Source organism: Pipra filicauda, unplaced genomic scaffold (assembly GCF_003945595.2).
Source record: "Pipra filicauda isolate LSUMZ 115617 unplaced genomic scaffold, ASM394559v2 scaffold1_size10287979_pilon, whole genome shotgun sequence".
Lineage (NCBI taxonomy): Eukaryota > Metazoa > Chordata > Aves > Passeriformes > Pipridae > Pipra > Pipra filicauda.
The window spans coordinates 511326-536980 of NW_024104310.1; the positions used below are offsets into that span (position 1 = coordinate 511326).

Consider the following 25655-nt stretch of genomic DNA (forward strand, 5'->3'; position numbering starts at 1 on the left):
CAGAATAATAGGTTGCACATGTTATTGATGTAGCCATCACTTCGAGGAACTGAGCTTATGGTTTTATTAGACTGTTTTCAACAGTTCCTTTCGTACAAGTTAATTCTGCAGATCTAAACAAGTATAGATCATGTTCTCTCAAGATGTGCAGTCCTTTCACCTTCCTTTTAGCCATCTATGATAATCAATTAAAATCATGGAACATTCAAGCAGATGTATTGTGTTGGATGCATTAAAGACAGAAGAACGTAAGTGAAGAAAGAGCATGTATATGAGACAGGATCACACTGAGTCATTTTAGCTGATGAGTGATCCCTAAAGTTTTCCTGTAGAATTTTTGACTCCAAATCACATGGATTTTTTTCCTCAGTTCAGTTTCAATACATGTCCACTCCTTCACGGTATGAACATCATCAGACTTTCTGTAAAATAACCTTGTTTTAAATTTGACTGAAACTGTCTTAGTTAATGTTTAAAAGTCCTTTCTTTAATATTCAAATACTAATTCAGTGCTCAGTAAATTAGAAATAGTGAGACTTTGCTTTCAGTGTATTTTCTCTCTCCCCTCTGCTTTTAACCTTTCCCAGCTGTGTGCTTCTGAATAGCCATTTCCATTTTTGCATTATGGATTCACGATCCTTACCTCTGGGCTCATGTGCACACATTTCCATCCTACAGCATTTGCTATTTGCCCACAGCATATTTCTGCTATACAGAGGTGGTCATTAATATCTAAGGGTTAGTACTCAGTAAATAAATTTTGCTCCACTGAGGTGGACAGGAGGCTGCTAAATTATGTGAGCTAAAGCTGTTGTTTGTGTTGAAAGCATGTACTGCAGTACTGCACTGCTCAGTAAACTAAGCCCCTGGAAAGTATCAGTAGTCCTTCAAGCTCAGTTATGCAAATGGTCAGATTTATACCTGTATTTAAAGCTAAAAGATACAAACACCTAACTGGCTCCGTTGGGAACCAAGGAGACCAAGAATCCAAAGCAATGACAATTCTCCTTCCCTGATTTTAGCAGTGTCTGACAGAAGTCTCAGCTCACATGTTTTTTCTCATTTGAAATTTCGGGGGGTTTTGACAGGTGAGAAAAAGGTGAATATTTTTCTTTTCATTTCCATGTTTCCTATGATTAATTTTCTTCATTGGCTCTTTTTTTTTTTCCTTAGTAGAGTGGAGTAACAATGGAGTTTCTGCCTCCTAACTTTGTAATACAAACTGGTGAATCATCACAGATCTTTCAGTGTTACCTTTAGGGAAACAAGGAACTACCTTCAAAAATCTCCTGTTATAGGTAAGTAATTTGGTTTCTCTTATCCATAAATCATTCTTTTTTAGAATATAAAATTAAAGAGTTTTCTTACCTACCCTTACCTAGAAAGAAAACAAAACTGAAAGACACTTCTTTTATGTTTGCTGTACTAAACTTTGCATGTCTTTTCAAAGTACAAGCTTTACCTTAGCTTAAAATAAAAATAAGATAAAGAAAATACAAAGCTTTCCTGTGAAGCACTCTGGAACTGAATTTCCTTCTTTGCACTTAGTCTAAAATGTTAATGAAAAGTCAAGTAGATGACATCTGTCTCATCTGTTGAATATAAAGCTCTTGACAATTGGAATCTTCTTGTGTGATAGTCTATAGGTTTAGTTTGAACCATACTTTCTGAAGATCTGAAATTATTTTACTTCTGGAACACAACAGGAATCATATGTAAATGTTTGAATTGCCTTCCAACTTGGTGTTATAGCATTTTGGTGAAGTCAGTCCCACCAAAATTATTGTTTTTACTTTACTTACTGTTACTCCTGTTTTACAGAAGTATAGGTATTATAGGAAAGAGGTTGGCAACAGTCAGAGAATGAGAAACTGTCTTGCTCTTCTACCTTGTTAGCTTCAGCAGAATAACTACAAATGCAGTGGGAATAGATGCATATTGCTCACAGATTTGCTTAATATGCTTCCATCCTGTAACTCGTTCTGTTGTATTTCTGCATAACATTATTCAAATCCACCAAGGTTATTCCATAGGCATCTAATAGTAAAGTTTGCATTCAACCTGCTGCAACATGCCCTATCTCTTATAAACACCTTATAGTTCAAAAGAGTATCTTAAGGTTTGATCCTTGTAAAAGGTTTTGTTTGAGGAATAGTAATTGGTTCAGAAGAATGAAAATGTACTCTGGTTACCAGACCTACTGGGCACATTTCATCTGAAGTTACATTTCTAAAAATTTATTCAATCTCAGTTTCTCAATCAAAATTCACTTGCTTTTCCTTATAGTCAAATACAGGCAGCCTTTCTGATGTTTTAGCTCCTCTATTTAAAAAAGCAAGGTTTTTGAAAATGCCTTTCTATATGGTATTGCAAGCTTTCTAAATAGGTCAATTTTCTTAGCTATTTTGTTGAAAATAAATCAAAACTAGTACTGAATTCAGAGAACAAAAATAGGTCTGTGTACTTGACAACTGAGAGGATAGCAAAGATCTGTGAAATGTATCAGGGGTAGTAATTGCTATTTAAGTTATTTTGCTTCTTACTAGTTAGTGGGGTTGTTTCCTACAACTGTAAAAATATTATGATAACCAGGCAAGGTAAGATTTGTGCTAAGGATGTGCTCTTTTCTTTTTCTCTAGTCATTTGATAGGTGTAATACGTTCTAAAGAACAGGCAGAACATTTTGTTTATACAGTTATGCCTTTTTTAATAACTTGCACTGCTATTTTAGGCCTGTTCAGTACAAAATCAGACTTGTAAAATACAAATTATTTTTTTTAAAGCTCAATAAAGACAAGTTGCAGACTGCAGGATCAATGCCTTGCTATAAAGAAAACTAAGAGGGATGAAAAATTGGAGAGCAAGATGGATGAAAGCAAAAATGAGATTGTCAGGTAGGAACATGCTCTTGGAATATTTTAATTACTAAGTGTATGTTAGTTCATAGAGTATCAACACAGTGTAAAAATAAAGTGGTTGTTCATACTTATTTCTGTCATGCTGCTTTTTATATTGAACAGAATTTTTAATTAGTTTTGTAGGTTTTGTATGATTTGTATTGGATCTACAATGTCCATACAATGCTGATTTCAGGATATCCTGGTCATTATTTTATACTTTTGTCTGTCTTTTGGCAACATTCATGATAAAGTTTCTCAGAACATCTTCTCCAGAAATGCTAGCTTCTAAATTTGAGAGTTTTATGGATCCCAAGCACAGCTGGAACATAAGGAGAACCACAAATCTGAAATTCTGCAAGTCACAGTGCACTTTATCAAGAATAAAATTGATTTTATGTAGCAATCTTTAGGAATTTTCAGCATAAGCTATTTTATTCTGCTTCAGAGATTTGTAAGGAAACTGTACTTTTCCTACATTTTGTTAAGAACACTGTAAGCACAAGTAATACTAAAAGTGAATATGGAGTTGGAGTTAAGAATAAATGAGGTCTGCACAAATTGAGACTGGTGTTTGAAACTGAGGTCTGGGGTCAGATGGAGTGGCAAGTTAGTGCCTTCCTGCTTGCTTCTGTTCTTTGTAGGTAGTCATTAAGCCAAAGATGAACCACACTAGGTATAGAGTGAACAAAATTTATTTGATTTTTACTTCAGTAAAGCATGTGTTTTATTTTTACATAGCATGTTTTGGATTATGTTCTTGATGAATTCTAGAAAAATATACAAAATAAAGAAATGTGCTGCTAAAGAAATAACTGGATATTCATAGTTTTAGAAAATGATACTGCACTAAAAAACATGTTGAAGACAGTAAGAACTGACTGTGTTCTAAGCACATGTAGCTATGTGGGGTGTAGTTACAATTCACTACTTAGAGCTGCATCTTTGACTCACAGCAAGAAGGCAGTGTAGCTATGTGTTTATCCACAGCTTTAAACTACCTTCTCTGGAGTCAAAAAACTTACACTATTGAGAAACCTTGCAGTTTTCCTAAGGCACTTTCTGTGAGGTTTGGATCTTAAGTTCCTAAATACACTATATGTGATCAATACTTTTATTATATTCCTTTGAGAGGTAAATAATTGTATTTTACTGAGTCTCATTGCCTTTCTATGTTACCTTCTGCCCTTCTGCACCTTCTGTGCAGTATTGCTACTGGGTGGATTCTGAATTTTCTGTATCTTTCAGATACTGATAAATCTGGCAAATTCTTCTTCCCTTTTTAAATAACTTGTAATTGCAGTAGTCTATGTCTTCTCCTGTATGTGAACCCAGAGAATTGGGTTGAAACTGCCTTCAGTCTTGCCTGAAAGAAGAACCTCTGAAGCACCCTGCTGCACCCTGCTGCAGAAACCTGAAGAAAAGGTACATGGATGGTGAATTTCCATTACTTTTACTCTGTATCCTGGATTGGTCCTTTGGTACACATGGAAGCATCACACTTTGAACTAGGTGTCACGATGCTGAGCAGTGCTCAGGTTAAATATGAGACTAGAAAACCCAAATGGGATCTGTGGCCAGGTCTCCCCTTGCAGGACTCAGTGAAGGTCTTATTCAGCACAGCTGCAAATACGGGGTTTGCTTGCTTGGTGTCTTCCACTGTTCCTGGCTGTGCCTCAGGCATTGCTGCTCCCAAGGGTGCATCTGAGCCCTGGTGAGTCCTCATTCCTCCAGCTTGGCATTGCCATGGCATAGTGTGACATGTCTGTCTGGGGAGGGGGTGGGAACAGTGTTGGTCTCACTGGGTGGAACTCTGAGCATTTCACCTTTATTTGTCTTGCCTGAAAATTTTAGGTCATTGCAACCCATCCTGTGCTTTCCTGACTAACAGTTCTCCTGATTTCAAATGAACTAGTGATCAAACAAAAGTGGGTCCTAATTACCTAGATCCCATTTTTTATCTCTGATAGAGTTTAATGGGTATGAAGTGTTACTATTGATTTCCATGGGAACAGGAAAGGGCTCGTGTTATCCAATGCATACTGAAATCCTATGACAGCTACTGGAAGGCAAAAAGACACACTAACTCTCCTTTAAATTGCAGGATGAAAATTGTGTATTAGAACAATTATGCCTCAGGGTGAATGTGTAAGTATAATGATACTGAAACTTGGCTTCTTTTCAAAATATACAAGTCTCTGACAGGTCGGTATTGAAAAGCGAGTGATTCACATACACAAAAAATAGAAGCAGAGCAAAAATGTCAAGGTGTGACAGAGGGCAAACCTAAATTACTTCCAATAAGAAAAAAAAATATTCGTTTTAAAAGAATAATTGCTGAGTCTCTTTCCAGGAATATATTTACATCATTAAAATATCATTTATGTATTAGACATAATTATAAGTTAGACAGAATAATTTTTTAAAAGGTGTAAGTATATAAAGAAGCCTCCCACTCTGCACATTTGCCACGCACAGCAACAGCTTATAGAATGGAGAGCTGGAGTTAATGGTCAGTTTTCGTACTTGAAGAAAATCGCCATGGAGTCCCGTGGGGCCGTATTCATCAGTGATCTGAAAAAGAATGAGCAGTGAAGTGACACAGTTTGCTAAGTTATTCAGGATAATGAAGGCAAGGGTAACGACAAAAAAGATGCAGAAGGTGCTCACAGGGACTGAGTGGTAAAATAGCAGACTGAGATTGGTGTTGATATATGTAGCAGGATAAACGTAGGAAGAAAAATAATTGCAATTTAACATACACTTTAGGTAGTGAATTTACTGTTACACTGAAAATCTTATTCTTGAGTGTTTTATGAAATTCAGCTTAATTTTCTTCTGTGCTCAAAACCCCCAAATATTTTTAGAAAAAAGAATAAAGCAGAGAGCATTGTGAGCGATTACACACAGAGCTGCTGTGTCACCTCGGTTGGCACACTGGGGGCAGACCCACTCCACCCTCTCAGAACACCACAGTAAAATGTGATACTCTAGTAAAAGAGTGAAACATGGCAAGATACACAGAGAGGTGACCAGGATAAGAAGGAGTTGGGACAGATTTTGGGCAAGCAATTGGGAAAATTCAACCATGAAAAATGGGGCAAAAGGAGTGGGAATTAAGTATATAAAGAATAAAGTAGCTGCACTCCTATGCGCCTCCAAGGACATCTTATAACTGACCAGACAAAACTACACTGGTTCACAGACCATACCACAGTGCTTGCTTTTTGTTCATATCAGTATGAAAATGGTTCAGAAATGAACAGTATTTTGATTTTCATTGCACTTGGTTTAGGGAAACTCTGAAGTAAGTGTGGTATAAACTAGTCTAGAAGGGTACACTTAGCTTGTTTTGGCAATGAATGCTTTTGAAATGTCTCTTTAGCATTATGCTTAAAAGATTATTCTGGGAAGCATTGAAAAACACTTGGAGGACAACGCAGTCATTGGTCACAGCCAACATGGTTTCACGAGGGCGAAGTCCTGATTTCCTTCTGTGACAGGGTAACCCACCTAGTTGATCCAGAAAAGCCAGCTGATGCAATCTTTTTGGACTTCAGTAAAGCTTTAGATGCTGTCTCTCACAGTATCCTTCTAGACAAAATGTCCAGCATAACCATGTTATGCGGTGGGTGAGCAACTGGCTCATAGGTCGGGCACAAAGAGTTATAGGGAATGGGGTAACATCAGGATGGAGTCCAGCCACTAGTGGTGTTCCACAGGGCTCCATCCCTGGCTCAGTTCTTTTCAACATCTTCATTAACGACCTAGATGCAGGACTCGAAGGAATACTGAGTGAGTTTGACGATGACACTGAATTGGGAGAAGCTGTTGACTCCCTTAAGGGCAGAGAAACCCCACAAGAGAGACCTCAACAAATTAGAGAGATGGGCAATCACCGTGTGAATTTTAACAAGGGGAAGTGCCGGATTCTGCACCTGGGATGGGGCAACCCTGGATGTACAGATGGACTGGGGAATGAGATGGTGGAAAGCAGTGCCGTGGAAGGTGCCCTGGGGGTCCTGGTCGATGGCAAGTTGAACATGAGTCAGCAGTGCCCTGGCAGCCAGGAGGGCCAACCATGTCCTAGGGGACATCAGGTAAAACATCACCAGCCAGTTGATGGAGGGGATTGTCCTGCTCTGCTCTGCACTGTGGCAGCTTCACCTGCAATATTGAGGCAGTTTTGGGCACCACAATATAAGAAAGATGTTTAAATATGAGAAAGAATCCAAAGGAGGGCCACGAGCTGTATGAAGACTGGCTGAGGTCACTTTGTCTGTTCCGCCTGGAGGAGATTGAAAGGAGACTCATTGTGGTCTACAACTCCCTCGTGAAGGGAAGTGGAGAGGCAGGCACTGATCCATTCACTCTCATGATAAGGGACAGGATCCAAAGGAACAACATGATGTTATTTCAGGGAGGTTTATGTTATATGTTAGAGTGGTTAGAGTGCCTGACTCTCAACCTGGGTTCGATTGGGCCCTCGTCAGCCTTGGTAGGCAATCCACCTAAGGAAGGTTCACTCTAAACAAACCTACATCCTGGGGACCTCACTGCCACTGTCCAAGCTTTGCTCGGCCCCGGCAGATGAACCTCAGGACTACAGTCAGCGCACGCTGTGTCTCACCTAGCGGCAGGCTGGAAGGGTTAATGCCCTTTCCCAAAAATATTCGCTCGCGAAGACTGGCCATTAAGGCTCACTGAAAAAATGTTATATGTTAGAAAAAGGTTCTTCCCTCAGAGGGTAGTTGGGCACTGGAACAGTCTCCCCAGGGCAGTGGTCACAGCACCAAGCTTGTCTGAGTTCAAGAACTGTTTGGACAATGCTCTCAGGCACATGGTGTGACTCTTGGGGTGTCCTGTGCAGGGCCGGGAGTTGGACTCAGTGATTCTGATGGGTTCTTTCCTACTCAGCATATTCTATGATACTTAACCATTGTACCTGTCTATAGCAAAGAGGGACTGTTAACATTACTATCATACTCTGTGAATGGATGGTTATGCTTTGTACACCAGTGAGCTGGCCAGAAATCCTATTCTGCTCCAGCAGAAAATCAGATCTGGAGGAGTTCAGTGTTCTCTGATCTTTTCCACATATGAAAGGAGTATTTAAAAGTATAATGTCTTCCATTTCATCAATTTGAGGCGAAAATAATAACATCATTAAATGAATTCCTATGTAGAAAATTGCCGAAGGACTCAGGTCCCAAATGATTTGAATTTCAATATAAAATGAGAAATAGCTGCTTTTCGCCTATCGCAGCAATTTTTCCCTTCAGCTTTTCAATTCTTCCTCTGCATGTTGTATAGCTTCAAATGTACTGATATCCTGAGCATGAAAACAACCTCTTCTGGATATTTTTAATCCAAATTTTCATGAATACTCTTTTGAAGTTAGCTATTGACACACCAGTTTTTTTCCAGCTTTGTGTTCCAGTCAGCCACTCTGAAATGAACAAATGGGGAAATCAGTGTTTATTCAGATTACATTGTTATTATATTATTATTTATTCATATTATGACTATTAGTATTACTTTCATTCAGCTATGTTGCCTGCTTAAACATACATTTATTAGCATGAAATCTTACATTGAATAAGATATTAATCAGCTGAGCAGTAGGGGACAATTTTGTAGATTTAGCTCATAAGTTACACATTTATGAAACTTAAAAAGTAGCAGTATGTAAAAACTACAGATGCTTGAGTCACTATCAATTAACAAACCCAGTTAACCCAGTCTATTTATTTTAAAAAAATCAATTAATCTGAATAAAGCCTGTGACACAGATTCAGCACAGTCACCTTTAATTTGGTGTTGAATTCACAAGCGGACTCTGCAATATCCTGAAATCAGCTTGGGGATGCTAGAGACATTTTCCACCCTCAATTGAAAACTTCAGAACCAGCCACATTAGATGTTCTAGTAAGACTGTTTGAGCTGCAGATCCTCAACAGTTTTGGTTTTCCTTGAAGAAGTTTAAAAAGTCCAAATAGGGAGAAATGAATCTACTTAGTTCTGATAAACCACTGCATTGTGAACCTTTGCTCTATTTATGAGGATTTGCTACTCCTTTAGCTCACATTTAATTCTCCAGCTTTCATTTTTATAATTTGTAGTTTGAAATAGTATGAAATAATTGTATGTTACAATTATTATTATATGTAAATCAGTATGAAATAATTGCGTGTTAGACCAAAAAATCACTTCGAAGCTCTCCCAATCATGGAAAATTTCCCATATGTTTTTTTTTAAAGCTTCTGCATATTCAAACCAGCTGTTTACAACTGAATATGATATTTAGCAACACAGAGTTTATTAAATATTCCAATTAATTCCATACTAGCTGCTAGAAGGATCCTGGATTTATTTTCCTTTTAAGTCTTCCTTCAGAAGCAGACTTCACGCTCTTCTCCTTTACAGATAAGAACAGGCCAGGATATTCAGATCTGGTAGCAAATGTTCAAGACCAAGGACACTCATAAAACACAATACAACAGTCCCCTGTAAGCACATGGTCAGAAGAACCACTACAGCTTGGAGAGGTTCCAAGGATCATGTATTACTTAAAATAAACAGCTGCCCTTATGCAGCTAAACTGACATACCAATAACCTCTGAAGAGTTCCAGAACTTGAACTACAGGAGCATCACACATGAGATGAAATGGTGCTGTGGTGTTCTCCTTTAAATAAGGTACAAATTATTTAGTCACAATAGCAGAAAAAAAACATTTGTACTTTCAAAAGGCCCCCTGTGCTTCCCAGGCTGCCTAAAGGGAAATGAAGGTCACTGCTTATGTAAGGTGTGGGCTCTCAGAGACAATACCAGTAGTTTATTATGAGTGAAAAGCATTCTAATTTGGCCGAGGTCAGGCAGAACAGTTCATTCTTTTCTGGAAAAAAAAAAAGAAGATTTTATTTATTATGCCACCTATCACACAATTTAAATCCTTTCAGCCTTGTGCCAAGTATATTTCTCTGACCGTATTTTCTATTGTAATACTTATTTGCAGAAATTTCTGTAAGAAAAAATGCCCTTGTCTTTTTCACAGAAAGATAATCTTCACTGAAAAAAAGAAAAAAAGCCCTTCCGTGTATTAAAGAATATTTTTTCCCCTTCAGAAATTGTAAGACTAAGGCAAATATTTCCTACTATTTTACATTATTAATAATAATCGATTGGGGGGGGAAATGAAGAACTTTATTTTGTGATTCTGTAGCTCATAGATGATACTTTGTGGAATCCCAAATGCCTATTGACCTCTTCGTTTTTGTCAACAGACTGAGCGTGCATACGTTGTATTGGTTCATGAGCTTACATAAATTGCACTGCATTGTGGAATGACGTGAGAGTGTGCTTTTTTAGGAACTCTAAAATAACAGAAGCAACTGTGGACCTTTAACACTTGAACAAAGAAACTATGCAGTCTTCAGTTTACTTAGTCAGCACTATGCGAATTCTAGTTTCTTGTTTTCTATACAAGTCTTTAATTTAAGAGTTATGGTGGATCTCATGAAACTAAATTATACTAAGATGAGGTTAAAAATAATTTGCTCATCCCTACACACAGATTTGCTACGTCTGAGGACCAAGGACCACCAAATCAGTGTTTTGGATGTGGCAAGTGGTAACAGGAACTGGATGTGAAATCATGTCATTTGCTGGTTGTACACCTGAGGCTGCCATCTGACTTTCCAGACACTGCTTTGAGGTAGGTGCGAAGGCTCCCCTCTATGAGCAACTTCAGACCTTCTCCCCAGAGATTACTGTACATCTCTTGCTTCTCTGCACGGAGGCAGCACCAGCTCTGTGGCAGAGGTTGTGTGGTGGGAGAATGGCCACGGGGGGTCTCGTCGTTCCCTCCTGTGCTTCAATCCAGCTTCCCAGATGACTGAAATCACTAATTTTGGGGGTCTGAGGACAGGTCTTGCTGATGATAACTGTAACCCTTGCAATGCAACATCTTCTTTGGGATCTCAATCAAGACTCTGTAAACTAGGAGTTAGCTCAAAATAAGATCCCTAGCAAATTATCTCTGGGGGAAATCATCTTATTTTCCTTGAGTTTTTCCTGTGCTGGAATGCTTTCCATATTGTAAGTGAAGCTTTGTCATAGATTCCTTTTACAAGACATTTAACAATAACATAAGCTTCAGCTGAGCCCTTTAATGGCAGATATAAGGTGCTATGCATAATCTTCTTAGGAGCTTTGCATGCACTGCCTCATACAAGCAGAATAAAAATAAAAAATAATAATGTAATAAATATATTGACTTACTTGCCAAGAAAATAAAAAGTTACTACAAACAAAAAAAGTTTACTACAGCAAATTAAATATTCTCCTAAAAACCCCATTTAATTAACAAAACAAGATGCAGTAGTTATTATTGGTCAATTAGAGATCTAATAATTACTCCCGATTAGTTGATGAGAACAGGATAAGTAGGCAATTACCATAAAAAGCTAAAGTACAAGTAAAATCAGCTAAAGCATATATTATGTTGAAACAAGTATGTGGTAGCTGAAATACACCATCAAGTCTCTGTTCATCTTTTCAAGTGCATGTCAAATTAAAAAAAAGTCATTGTAGAATGATACTATAGAGCTCTTATTATAATACATAGATAAATATGTCTATAATACATAAATACTATATTCTTAGTACAGAATAATATAGACCCTCTTTCCCCCCACTCTTTACTTTCAGTTGTCTGGAAAAACAAAATAAAAAATGGGCTTCTAGATTGTGTCATATTTTTCTCTGTGAGAAATTCAAGCTGAAATGGGGATATATATTCTAAAAATTTTCAGATTTAACATTTATTGGAGCTGGAGAAACAACTTTTAGAAAAATTAACATATTCAAGTATATCTGTCCTAATTCTGTTCATAAATTATTTCCAAACAGACTGATACTATGAAATTAATTCTTATTCAAAATTGCTCAAAAATAGGTTGTGCAAAGATAGACTAAATGTTCACTAACTCTTTTTATAATACTTAACTAAATCATATTACATTGTTGCTTTACTTTGATTAGATCACTAAAACATTTATAAATCTGTAAAAGGATAATCAAAGGTTTTCTAGTGCTGAGTTCTTCAGGCTATCACTGAGATTCAGGGACTAACAAATTCACCCATTAATGAAAAATAAGTTACCAAATATATGATCAGATGTCATTGACAATAAATTAACCTTTCCCTTTGGACAGGAAAGGGTGCCTCGATTAGATAAAGTAATTTTTATAATATTTCAAATTATTTGAAGGGAAACACTGACTCTGGACTGCATTGCAGCATATTTTCTGTCACTCAGCTGCTGTAAAAAGATTACAAAATAAACTCCATCTGCTCCAAGGGATAGCTTTAAAGCATGTTCAGAAGTGAGTAAGTACTTTATACATCTTCTAAGGCTTGGTTTTCAGGGATCAGATTAGGGGTGAGAGTGGTCACAGCCAGAGTGCTTTCCCAGGCGTTGGGGTCACGGTGCAGCCCACGCACGGCAGGATTTTAGCAGCTGCCTCATTTAGATGAGGAGCACGGACTCTTCCCAGGGACTGAATTCTCCCCTGGAGAAGGGTGCCACATGAATTTCTTTGAAGGCAATACTGGCTTAAATGTCCTTATCTCCAGCCGGTTCTCCCTGGCCTTCCTGCTGCTGTGGCGGTACCACTGTTCCCACTGCTCAGAAGTGAACTGGACAGGGAAACTGAGTCCTTAAAAAATAAAAAAAAGTATTTTTCTTCCTTTTTTCTTTTTTTTGGTCAGGGTGATCACTTGCTACTTTTTAACTATTTTTGTATTCTCTGATATAACATCTAAAAATAATGGATCTGAATATTAATTCCTATTGTTTTATTTAATCATATTTCCATTGTCATACAAATTTAAGGTATACGTGCAAGAATATTTTCAAACCGTAGTCAAGTCTTCTTTTGAAATGAGGTTCAGCTCATTTTTTTATTTAATTATTCTCAGTTTAATTCAAATTTTAAGTATAATTATGGAGATCAAATAATGACTGTGAACCTGTGAAGTGATGGATCCTGAATTCTAATATCAGACACACCTATTGTTTTATTATTTTTCATTCATCATGTGCAACTTATGAAAGGAGCCACTGATTATGCAGCTCTTTCAGTTCTCCAAGATGCTCATCCCTTTTTTTTCTGAAGAAGCTGCAATTTAGACCCAATATTCAATTTATTCAGTCATTACATTCCACCATGGGAATACAGAGCACTGCAGTCAAGTCCTTTATAATGATTATTGTTTTGTTGGTATAGAAGATGATGCGCTACAGATATCATTGTATTTGATACTATCATTATTTATCACCTCATTAAATAATTATATCAAAGGGTTCTGGGGAAGTTAAACTAGTGAAAGGTCACTATTGGTTGGAACTAATTTTGTCTTCTTACCAGGAAATGAAAGGCTCTTGGGTTTTTTTCTGATGATGCTAGGGCAAAAAATCACTCCATGATGCATTCATTGCATGCAAATCAATCACATTGTGTAAGTATGCACAAACTAACTTTGTTATTATTATTATTTTATTTTTTATTTTATTTTTTTAACTGAAGCATCTTTAGTTTCTAAATTTGTAGAGGTCCGAAGCGCAAACTCAAACATCTGACTCTCTTTGACTGTTTTTTTGTAGTATTTGGTTTCCTGTTGTCAATGAATTTTACAATATCAGGCTATTTTCTGTTGGTTTTGTAGCTTTATTTCTTAATCATGTCTAAAGCACAAATTTGATGAAGGTAGAAATGTTTAATGGATGACTATGAATTGAGAGTTTAGGCCTATGTTCTGTTGCATTGCAGGAATTCCTTCAGTGATTGCTTAAGTTACAGGCAGTAGAATCTAGCCCTGGGAATTTGGAAGCTCGAGAGAATAATGTGATCTGAGTGTATGTTCTTTAGCATGGTTTACAAGCTGAAACCTTTTATCTTTGTTCTCTAGATTTTTATCTTACTTTACTGTAGCCAGTTTCCCCCATAAACTGTGGTTTGAACACAAGAACCAGAAGACTGCTGAACTTTCTGATATTTCTATTTCTTTACTGCATCTTTTTAAATCATTTTCAGAAATACTAGTGGTACAGTTTTTGTTAATTCACCTTAGAGATATGGATTATCTTGCCTATAGATCATCCAGTTTTCATTCCAAATAAACAAAAAGTACATGTTCAAACATTTGTTAGAAGGGTGGTTAGTTCAGTAGGCTTAGAGGTAACTTTTCAAAGCAAGGAACACACTTTTAGTGAAGAAGTCAGTGGATACAGTAGTGGATTACACCAGCACTTGCTTAATTCCCCTCTCAACAAAGGCATTTCCAGCACAATAGCTCTGCAGCAAAAGTCTTTCTGGAGGAAGTTTGAGGGCATAGAACTTTCATAATAACTCTTGAAAAGGAAAATCCTTTCTCCATCAAGCTGATAGGTCTACCTGGACAGTCTCAATCTACTTTTGGCAACTAAAATTAATAGGAATAACTTTTGTATTCCTCTGGTCTTCAACTGTTGGATCAGCTGGCATCCAGCATCACCACGATCCAAGGTCACCTTCTCACTCTGCTTTTATTCTGAGAAAACTTGGCTACAATGGGTGAGAGCCTGGACCAATATACACTGATATGAAAAATCAACCCTTAATTCATCAATAGTACCTAATTAAACACTAGTAATTTAAATAGATAGTAATAAGGAACATTTTCCTAATTAATGTACTGGCAAGAAAAGCCTCTCAAGGAATGCCAGGTTTATGTATTTTGAAAGCACATTACACATGTCTTTGTTAATGTGACTCTGGAGAAACTTCACATCAGAAACTACAGAAAAGCAGTCTGCATTTTAAAATCTTTAGCCTAATGGAAGTTGGAGCACTTAGAGAAAACCAGATGGAGAAAACTGCAGGGAAGCCATGAAGAAAAGTACATTAAATTTCTCTGGTTCCAGCAATTTAGAAATATTAGAACACATTTAAAACTTCATAGTCTGAAAATCATATCCAACAATCCCAACATAACTGCTTTTCTAACCCCAAAGTTTTGTTGTTTAACCTTATATTTACTAAAAGACAAAAACCCAAAGAAAACCAACCCCAACATTTATTTATTGCCATGGTTGTAGAAGGGTTAATACATCAGAAGAGAGATATTAAGTCTAATGATCTTCCAAGCATTATAAAAAGTACAGTAATTTTGCATTTTTTGATTAAGTCAATAAGTGTATTACTATGTAAGCAGTTTTCTTGACACAAATTCAATATTTCCTTGTGTAACCTGGATTTTCCATAGTGAAGATGTCCAAGTCATAGAGCATATCTAGTGCGATGTTAGATAGAACAGTATTGATCATCATCATCAATATTATTACTATTACTAGTAGATTAAAAATCCCATATGCTCAATTGATGCCATTATCAGTACCAATTAAGTAACTAACTTAGAAGTAATGTTCTGCTGTGTTTTAGTTTTTTAAACAGTGTCTGATCTTTACCAGTGTTTTCCCCCAAAAAATGTATGGATGTATCTATGTATGTATTCTAGTGGTTGCAGTGGTCTGGTCATTCATATAAAATTGGGAACAGCATTCTTTCCAAATTCAGAATCCTGACACAAAAGTAAATTCTACTTGTGTGCTCTTCCACAAAAAGATGGACTTTTTGACTAATGTTGCTGCTATTCTGTGATTCCCACTGGATTTTTCTTTAGAAATCAGGTTTGTGGAGTGATAGTCATGACAGCTACAGAGTGTTCTTGGATAACTCAGAGTTTTGTAGGAAGACCTGTCAGAAGCCAGACAGGTTGAAGTATTTCACAAGCTGTCCATTTTTAGTAGAGAACTCAGGAAGTAGTAGCGATAAAATTTATGGTTGAGAGAGAGCAACCTGCTGTGTAGTCTCGTGGCATTTTAGATCTAATCACAGAAGAAAGACATTCTTTTCAGCTGTATTTTTAAGAGACGAGAAGCCAATAAAATGAGGAGACAACAACTTCCTTTTGCACCCTAAATTACCATATATTTTTTGAGAGAAATATAAGAGGGAGAAAGTGTGACTTCATTGCGCACTTTCAAATTCTGAGCGCCACTGTAGCTTTTTCAGGTACAACACTGAAAGAAACTGTGCTGAGATAGACACATAGAGTTTTACTGAGTGTTTTTTTTTTTTTTTAGGAGGAACTTTTGGAGATGTCTAATCTGGCACTTGACTCAAAGCAGCTTCAACCCTGATTCCACTCTGGAGTTGAATTCCAGCCTCTCTAGAAAACCCAATGGTTTTCTACCTAATCAGCCACCAGACTGCGTAGGAAAACTGTGTCCCAAGTGCAAGACGCTGCGTTTTCCTTTATTGAGCTTCATGAGGTTTTTCCAGCTTGCCAAGCTCCCTTTGAGAGGCAGCTTTACCCTGCAGCTTTTCAGTCTTTCTCCTGATTTAAATAATTCCATCTTTTACCTTTCATTTAACGTCTTCATAGAATATTTTATGAGAAAGGTATCGTAAGAAGCATTCAGAAAATAGGGAAAATGGAAGACATGAACCTTCCAAGGTGACTGCTCTTTGGTAATTGTACTTCACAGTCAAAATCGAAATGAAAACAGTTTTTTGTACATCTTTTGTGGTCACAGATTGTGCTAAAAATGAGTATATAGTGTCTGAACTTATGGTTCTTAGGCAAAAACTCCATTCAAATATCACTGTGGAAAAGTCAATGTTAAAATGTGCTAGTGAGGTAGAAGGAATGAGGAACAAGGATCTAGAATGGAAACCTGGGGAAAAACATCACAGCTGAGTCACTCAGAAACTTTGCATTTATTAGCTTTTTAGATATTTATTCTCCTAGGGGATTATTAATATTTATCACATTGTGTGTCCATATCAGACCCTAATAAGAAGAACTTTTATGTAATAGAAAATATTTTAAGATGAAGCTTTTTTCTTTAGATACCGGAGTTTAAGAGTGCCTGAATTGCAGCAACTTCAAGAGAGATGATTTTCAGTGGGTGAGTGGCAGTTTTTTCTATGTATCAGACCTTTTGACATTTTCCTTTAGGCTAAGCAAAGCAAAGACAAATTTTTTTAATTAAAAATTTAATTTTCTATTTAGTCCATTACATGTATTTATCAATATATTTCTATTTCTACACAGACCTATGAGAAAGTCTGTTCTTTTTAGTTTTAATTTTTCTCTTTTATATGGGACTACAGGAATATTTACCAGTAATCCAGACAAAAAACAATTAACAAACGGTTAATGAAAAATATTAAGAAAAATAATGAAAAAAGAAAAAATAGCAGTGTTAACAGGCTAATAATAAACTAGTTATATTCAGGATGAAAAAAATGAAAAGTAAAATCCTGCCAATTTGATTACTTGCATATCGCATAACTTTAGATAAAATTCTCTAGTGATAGGTTTGAAAGAAATACATTGAGCACTTAAACCTACAATTTAAGGTGAAAACCACAGCAATCAAAAATAGTCATTAAGCGTAACTTTTATGGAACCCGAAGTACTCTTTTATTCTCTACAGACCTGTATATAAGTGAATTCTGCAAATCTGCACTGATAAGAGAAGGAGATGTACTGAGTTCCATAGCTAAAGTGCTTATGCAAATGCATGTTGCAATATTACATCTGGGAGACATGATATTGCTGCAGTACTTCTAATATATCATACAAATGCATATGGTCATGCAACATATTCAGGACAAATGTGTTACTAAAACATAAAAATGCTTCTAGTTGTAAATGATGCATTAATATGCTCTTGAAGCATAAGAATATATATAGATTCATGAACATTAAAGGAAGGAGGGAGCATTAGATAATTTAGTTTGAACTCTTCAATACCAAAGGTATCCCATTTCATCTAGTCCCAGGTCTTCTACCCAAAGAAACAGAGGCCTCTATATTCATTTGTCTCATAGTTAATCTTCACTTCTTACAACTGTATACATTCACAGGTATATCCTTACAGCCTCCAACAACCCAGTCTGAAGTCATTAGGTTAAAATCACCTCAGCTAGTTGCCCTGTATGAGGCAATCATACTTTTGTTTGGGTGGTACTTGATAGATCTTTCTCCAAGAAATAAGAAAGAAAATTTCAGAATTCACTGTTTTCTTGTCTTTCACATATAATTCTGTAATCAGGTTTTGCCCCATGCTTTTTCTGAAAATACAAAAGAGATTGAGATAATTTTTTTCCTATAAAAATTTTTTCTAGTATTTGTGACTTCTCATTTTCATAATTATTCAGTTTTTCTGTTTTAATGAGGACATGAGACCAGGATAAAACATTTGAGCATCGGTATCTTCAGTGCCACCTAAAAGGATTAATACCATCAACTGCTCCTGTCCATTATTTCTGAGTTTAGAAGACTGTAAGATAGCTTTATTTTAATTAAATGTTTTCCATACCTAAGTTTGTTTACCCAATCTAATCCCCACAAACAGATGTCCGTCCTTGGAAACCTTAGCTTAGTCCCCTGTGCTATAGGTAAAGACTCCAATTCCTTTTCATTAGAGGAAAAGAATTGCATTTTCTTCTTTTAAAACTGATTTTGCTGTAATAAGCCCAGAGTATCAAGGGTGAAGGGATTTTAAGGAAGACACAAATGCTTTCTCTTAATTCTCCAAACGCAGACAGCAGCAAAACAGGAGCTGTGCAGTGGCAAGTAGCTCAGTGAGCTAATGAACACTGCTGAGAGTTCGAGCACACTGCTTAGGCTGCCTGCATCTGTGTGCCTTTGGAATTGGAGCTGGCAGGCTTCTGGCTGCCTCAGAGCACAGACAAACCCAGCACAAGTCAAATAAATATAACTATTGTAATTCAGGTCATTCTAGATGAATGCCAGGCCTGATTATAATTATTTACCACTCAACAAATCTTTGCATCAGCCATAAATTTTATCAGCGGTGATTTTGTGCTTACTTCCAAATCATTGCACAAAACATTAAGAAGCATGTGTCCTATAGCCATCACTCCACTACAAACACTGCCCTGTGCTTAAGGTGTTTGACTCAAGCTACTTAAGAAATATACACCTATAGATGCATACATGTTGCAAGCAGATCTGTGTATATATGGTTGTGAGCATTTTCTAATAGCAAGAGAAGCTACTAGATAACTATATGTAATTTCCTTAATGATAAATTTAAACAAACCACATTCAACAACCATATAGAAATTTTACAAAAAATGTGTCACTATTTTTTATCATTAAAAGGCTGTGATAACAGCCTCCCACACATGGGATTCACAAAGAGATACACTCACAACACAGAGTTAAAATCCCCGTCCTGAAAGTAAGGAAGTCTGCATACCTGGTTATTTACAATTAGCAGTCTGGATTCTGCCACCCATGTGAAGGTCTGAAATGGAAAACATGAGAATATAAAGTCCTAAAGGTTATATATTCTTTAGGATTGCTTTAATTTATAGTCTCAAGCAACGACTGGATCTTTAGAAGACCACCAGAATGCCATGTACTCTGGTCACTCCTCCCCTCTCCCCCCGGACACTCTTTTCACTGAGATAATTAAAATATTGTTTACCACTCAGGTCTTCAATTATGGGGCCAGTATCCCCAGCTGGCCATTTAATCCAGTTTTGGGTTTGTTTTCACCAGTAGTACAGCATAAAAGTACCTTTTATGAGTCTGGATCCTGACTATACTTTTCAGAAAATCAATTAAGTGTTATTTGTTAATTTCATTACAGCTGTTTAACTGATGACTTAGCAGTCTTGTTCTTTATAGTATGTTAAGAATATGCACCAAAATCAAATCCCTGTCTGCATAAACCTCCCCCCACCCCCCACTTTTCTGAAATGCAGAAAGAAGAGTCATATGAAATAATGGCTGTTTTGTTTATTTTTGGCTCTAGACATTTCTGGCTTTGAGTATCTACTTAAGAACTGTATTTTGTCTTTAGATGTACCACCAATGGAGAAGTATGGAGTGGTTTTCTCAGGGTAGCTCTTCCAACTTAAGTTTTCTTGCACAGGTTTAGATTTTCAGTGGCAGTGCTGGGAAGACATGGAAGGATAAGAGTATCATTAGGTCAGTAATTCAGATCACAGCAGAGTGACCCGGTTGTCCTAATTTCAAAGGTTATTTTAATTTTATGTAAATCTTTAACTGCCAGTCACAAAAAAATCTGCATAATATGGCTTGCATTTTAGTTTTACTTGCCATCCAATTTTGTATATGAATCTGAGTTAACTAATTTTTTGTGTCTTCTGGTACACCAATGGTATTTCTGGTATTTCAACTAAAACTTGAAGAACTTAATTAAAACCAAAGAAGCTTTTCTCCCCATCTTTATGAAACACAAACTTGTAGCTTTCAATTCTTGTTTCTTTTTTGTTAACCAAACAATTTTCAAAATGATGTGCAGCTAGAAGAGAAAAAAAGCTGACTGTTTCATATCTAAGAAAAGAATAATCTGAACCCAGGAAAATATTTAAATGATTAGGCTAGACTCTGACCCCAATACTCATATTACTGAAGGGTTACTCACCTTATTAATACTAATCCCATGTTCATGTCACTACCTGCCCCAGAAGGCATTTCTTTATTTTAATATTTATTATATTTCATATTCTGTGCTTTTAATTAAATTTTATCTTTAATAAATCCCCTTTTGCTTTGTTTCACTCCCTTCTGTGATTCACTAGAGAAGCTGCATGATAGGAACTCTAATTTCCTGATTGGTTAAACCTACTCCCAGAACCAATATCTAAAACTGAATGACCATGTTATATATACCATCAGAAAGTCAAAGAGAAAAGAATCAGTATAAAAAAATGCTCCCTTCTCAACACCAGCAGATGATACCCTTTGCTCTCTGTTTGTACTTTCAAGTTACTTTTTACTGCTTGATGTTGGCACTGGCCCTGGCTGATAGAAATATTAGAGCACAGCCTTTGAAAATCACCTGCTGGTTCTTTCCCTGTTTGGTAAAATAAAGACTTTGCATGGAAGGTATGCAAACATGCAAAAAAAAACATATCTTTTTTTGGTTTTAAACAGAAGATGTGAATTTAAGGAGATGTGAATTTAACCTCAGCTAAATAAGAACTGGACATCTACTCTTACCGGATCTTCTAGGCCCTCTGATCAATGCACAGGTAATAAAGGATGCACATTAAGTCTGGAAGTCTCTATAAGATAATGAGGATAATCACCCTTTGTAAAACTCTTTCTACTGTCAGTGACGCTAAATATCCAAAATATTTTGTGGAATGCTAAAAATCTATGCATTTCTGAAGAAAAGGATGACAGTTAATTGATTATTGATGACGTTCTTTCATTTAAACAGTGATATCAAGTAATACCACATCTTTTCAAAGACCTGAGCTTCAAAAACTCTCCAGGTGAGGAGATGCACCTCAGATAGTCAGACTAGTAAATTTACCTTTCTATCTATACAGTAGAATTGTTTCAGTTAGTTTTGAAGTTTTTGATGTTTAGTTGTTCCTGGATTTTAAATGTCCTGAAGCCCATAGCAATTTAAGATAGACTGTGATTATCTCATTTATTTTCATATCACACTCTAAATTTGTTAAAACTTCCTCTCCTTTCACACCTTTTTTCTGACTAGGAACATGGTGATAATGAACTCCTCACAACAGCAGCATCATGTTAATCTTTTATCTGTTGCTGTTGATTCTGGACTTTACCATTTTATAGTTCTTTTTAGTTTAACTCTCACAATGACTTTGTTCATTGTTCTCATTTTATGTTCAGCAAGGCTTGTCAGGAGATGAAAAAAATCTTGAAGCATGAGAAACATCACAGACTGTCAATTAATATTTCATTAATAAAGAAAACAACAACAAAATGAACAAATAAACAAGGAAAATAGGCTAAGTGGAGAGGTGTTAATTGAGGAAGATCTGAAAGGCTTGAAAGATCTAAACATAAAGAATTAAGAAAAGAGTGAGTTTTTCATGTGAATTCATCTGCTTGGAAGTTTGAGGAATTGGTCCTGCATGGCTATGATGTTGGGAAACAACATGAAGAATAGGGTAAGCAAAAGCAGCAGAAGTGGGAAAGAGTAAATGGGACAGTCTGGATTCTGGGTTAGCACTGATGGAACAGGCACTTACTTGGTCAAAACATTTTTATTTTCAGATATCATTGGGAAAAAATATTCCAGTAATTTCTACCATCTGAACACCAAGCCAATGACCTGAAATAAAGAAAAAAATACTCAGCATTCAAGACTCCTGCTTTCCTCTAAGAGTTCACTTTGAGTGAGGTGCAGCACGTCTTGGGTCCTTGGAACCCCTGGTCTCCCATAGTGGTCACTCTAAAAATTTTACATTGTTCTCTTGATCAAGTGATGTTAAATGCCAAAATGGATGAACAAAATTAGAAGATTAATTGAGGGTTTTTTTTCTTTGTTTTGTTTTCTTTGTGTGGTTTTTTTTTTTTTTTTTTTGCAATTACTAGGACAGTTGGGCAAAAAGGAAGGGCAGGAAGGGAGAGACAGAATCCTTCACATGCAAGTCACATGTCAGTTACATCTACGTAAAATCTAGTTACAACAAGCAGTGATAAATATGAAATCCTGTGTAGTAGCTTTGAAGAAACAAACTGATATCTTTGTTGGAGATTACAGGTGAGAAAAAGGTTGAACTAGACCTCTGATCACTGCTTTATTTGCCTTCATTGGGTATTCTAATTAATTAAAATACCTAATTTTACTAAGGAATGTGTTTCACACTGTTGTGTAGGTTTAGCTATGAGTAAATATTAAAACATAACACATAATATGAAGGTAATTCTGATGTGTTATGATTAGGGTTTATGAGTTTAGTTTCAGTCTTCTGTATGATTCCCATTTTGAGCATAATAATCTAGTCTTGTATGTTATTTTTCCTCTTATTTTCACTAAGACATAAAAAGCGTAAAGATCTTGGGATATTAGTATTTTTAAGATTTTTAGAAGAGATTTTCAGAAGATGCCAAAGACTAGCCGACATTGCCACAGAAAGGAAAAAAAAAAGCACGATTATATTTAGATCTGGCCACTTGGGCTGGGTATGGACATTTCAGCTGAATGAAGAAAGTCTTGCAGTGCCAGTGTCATATTTTCTCTCTCTGCATATTTTAATTTCTGACATTCTCAAATTAAACCAAAACTAAATTGCCTGAACTAAAAAAATAAAAACAAAACAACAGCAAAAGCTAGATCTTCTTCATTAACCACAGTGAATGAGGTGTACAGTATTTTTTCCCCAAGACTGATTTATTCTGTGAACCATGCATGCAAGCTATCAAAAGCTGTAAATTAGTGGTCACCTCAGGCATTAGAAATAAGAGTTCCTTTACAGGAGCTCCCATTGAGTCGGTCTTTTTCATCTTTGCTAATTAACACTTTTTTACCATTGCCTTGTAATAAATAATTGAAACTATCATGTAGGACATGGTTCAGAAAAGAGAGAGCAAAGACTTTAAGCTAGATCATTTTCAAAGGAATTTTTCTCTGTCTGGTTTCTTCAGTAAAATCTGGAATAACTAGAAAATAAACTGTTTTCTGGCTTTAAAAAGCCTTTGAAACTCTGTACTACCTGAACAACTCTAATTTATTTGCATAAAAAACATCTTACTAGTGCTGAAACCCAAACACTTAATTCTCTGAAAAATCCAGGTGAGCCATAAAATACTTCCATAAAATACAGGATCATATCAGTGTACCCTGTAGTATGTAAGAATGCTGGAGTATCATCAGATCTTCTGAACTGAGGAAGCAACTTTGATTATGAAAAGGAGAGGATTAACCTTAAAGCCTTTGCATTGTGTGGTTTTGATCCTGACTAAACAAACAGAACCGCAGCCAACCACACAAGAAGGCTTTGCCCATCTTCCTCGGTAGCTTTTAAAGCATTCCAAATTCATACTAATGCTGAGCTGGATTAGCCCTTGAGTAGCACCAAAGGCACTAGTTATTTGCATATTTGGAGCTACCTGAGGTAGTGTGATCCCAAAAGAACATTTTTACAGTACTACCTCTCACCTGCACTTTGGTGTGTTTCAAGCAACTTAATAATTAGACACACACCTGCATAGCCCTCATTTGCAAAGAAAAATTTCTGCCATCCTGTGATTGTCAATATGAAGACTGGTTTGATTAAGCTGTGTTAAGCAAACATTAAGAGTGCCTTTTTCAGGATTGGTTCACAGAGCTCCACTGCAAGGAAATGCTCTATGAATAAATATAATTACGGGAAAGGAAAACCTAAAGGTAATTTGATAACCCTCTGCAGAACTTAGCACGGTGTCTAAAAATGAAATGTTGACATTTCTATGGTTACTTTACATATAAAAGAGGTACCTTTCATAAAAAGCAAAGCACGCACTTAACATTCCTCAAAGGTGGATCTAGTATTCTTCATTAGCTAAGTTTCAATTGCCTTTGTCAAGCTTGTCTTCCCTACAAAGGTCTCTGTCAACTGTGAAATCCACTTAAGGTAATTAGTATTCTGTTAGATTGAACAGTCAGTGAATTAGAACTGTAACAAAAGAGAACATCTCCTTGTTTCTTCATTATCAAACAAGTGGAGCTTCCAGCTCCTGTGGCAGCTGAACCTGACTCTTTTTCATGTCATACAGGCCACACTTAGCACAAGGATTAATAGCTGTGCTTAAAAATTTGATTTTCCATTTTACCAGAAATGATGGTATTTCAAGATGTTTCTATTCTGATTCATAAATCTCACCCTCTCTACAATCAGGAAACAGCTTCCTTCAAATCAGTGTAGCATCTTACTTGAAAATTTTTTACAAATGTTCAGATTTTGTTTAAGAATTTCAACATTTTCTTCAAGCTGTATTTATAATATTTAGACTTCTTTTTTTAGTATTTTATTATGTCACAGAAGAAGGGGCCTTATACAAACGTACAGCTGTTACAGACTTCTGAAACTCTGACATGAAGTAACATCTCAAGAGTTCTAACACATTCTTTTTTTTTCAAAATCTGTCACTGAATGTTTGCTACTTGTTGAAAGGAATATTTTGTATATTCTAATTCAAAGACAGGGGTTTTTGACCAAAAAAAAGGCATGCTGGAATAAATCAGAAAGCTTTTTTAGCATCAAGCCTTCTCAGACTTAGAAACAAAAAGTCATCATCATGGCTAGGCTTTGTGAATGAAGATTTGGGAAGGGCTCTACCTACATTTGCTACAAGTGCTCTGGTGGCTAAAGAGGCCAATATGAGATAGACAAGATCGGTTGCAAAAGGCACAGCAGAAAGACTCCTTGGATGGTATCGGCAAGGCACGATTCTTTCTGCGTTGTCTTTTCTCCTCGAGGGTGATCCTGCGTGTGTTCTCAAAGGCGTCAGCAGCGTTATAGATGGTGTGTCTCCAGACCTCCTGACTGGAGGCCAGAGTAGACCAGTTATGGTGATCAATATGGCCAAGGCTGAGATGTTGTTTCAGAGGGTCCTGTGTTCTCAGCAACATGGCCTCAATGCTCGTAACTGCTCCCTGTTAGAAACAAAAAGTACCAAGTAATTATAAGCAGATACAAAGTCTGGATGAAGATATAAACTGGGAAAAGACTGGGTTATTCATTGTAAGGTCAAGGAAGAGATAAGAAGGAAAATAAGTAGATCAATTGGCTGAAAATCCTGCCGTCTGTGTACTAGTGCCAGAAATAGGGTGAGTAAACGAGAAACAAGGGAATCTCCATAGTTTATGGAAACATATGACTTTGCCAGCATAAC

General features: G+C 36.4%; 1 long non-coding RNA gene across 1 annotated transcript in view; it reads left to right on the forward strand.

Annotated features, from left to right (window-relative positions):
• The first annotated feature begins 1177 nt into the window (after positions 1–1177).
• Positions 1178–25655, forward strand: part of LOC120323156 — a 36761-nt gene continuing 12283 nt past the window's right edge. Inside the window, exons 1-5 of the long non-coding RNA XR_005563346.1 lie at positions 1178–1298; positions 2784–2894; positions 10473–10613; positions 16087–16914; positions 20949–21046. This is a non-coding gene — a long non-coding RNA (uncharacterized LOC120323156). The remainder of the gene's footprint in view (positions 1299–2783; positions 2895–10472; positions 10614–16086; positions 16915–20948; positions 21047–25655) is intronic.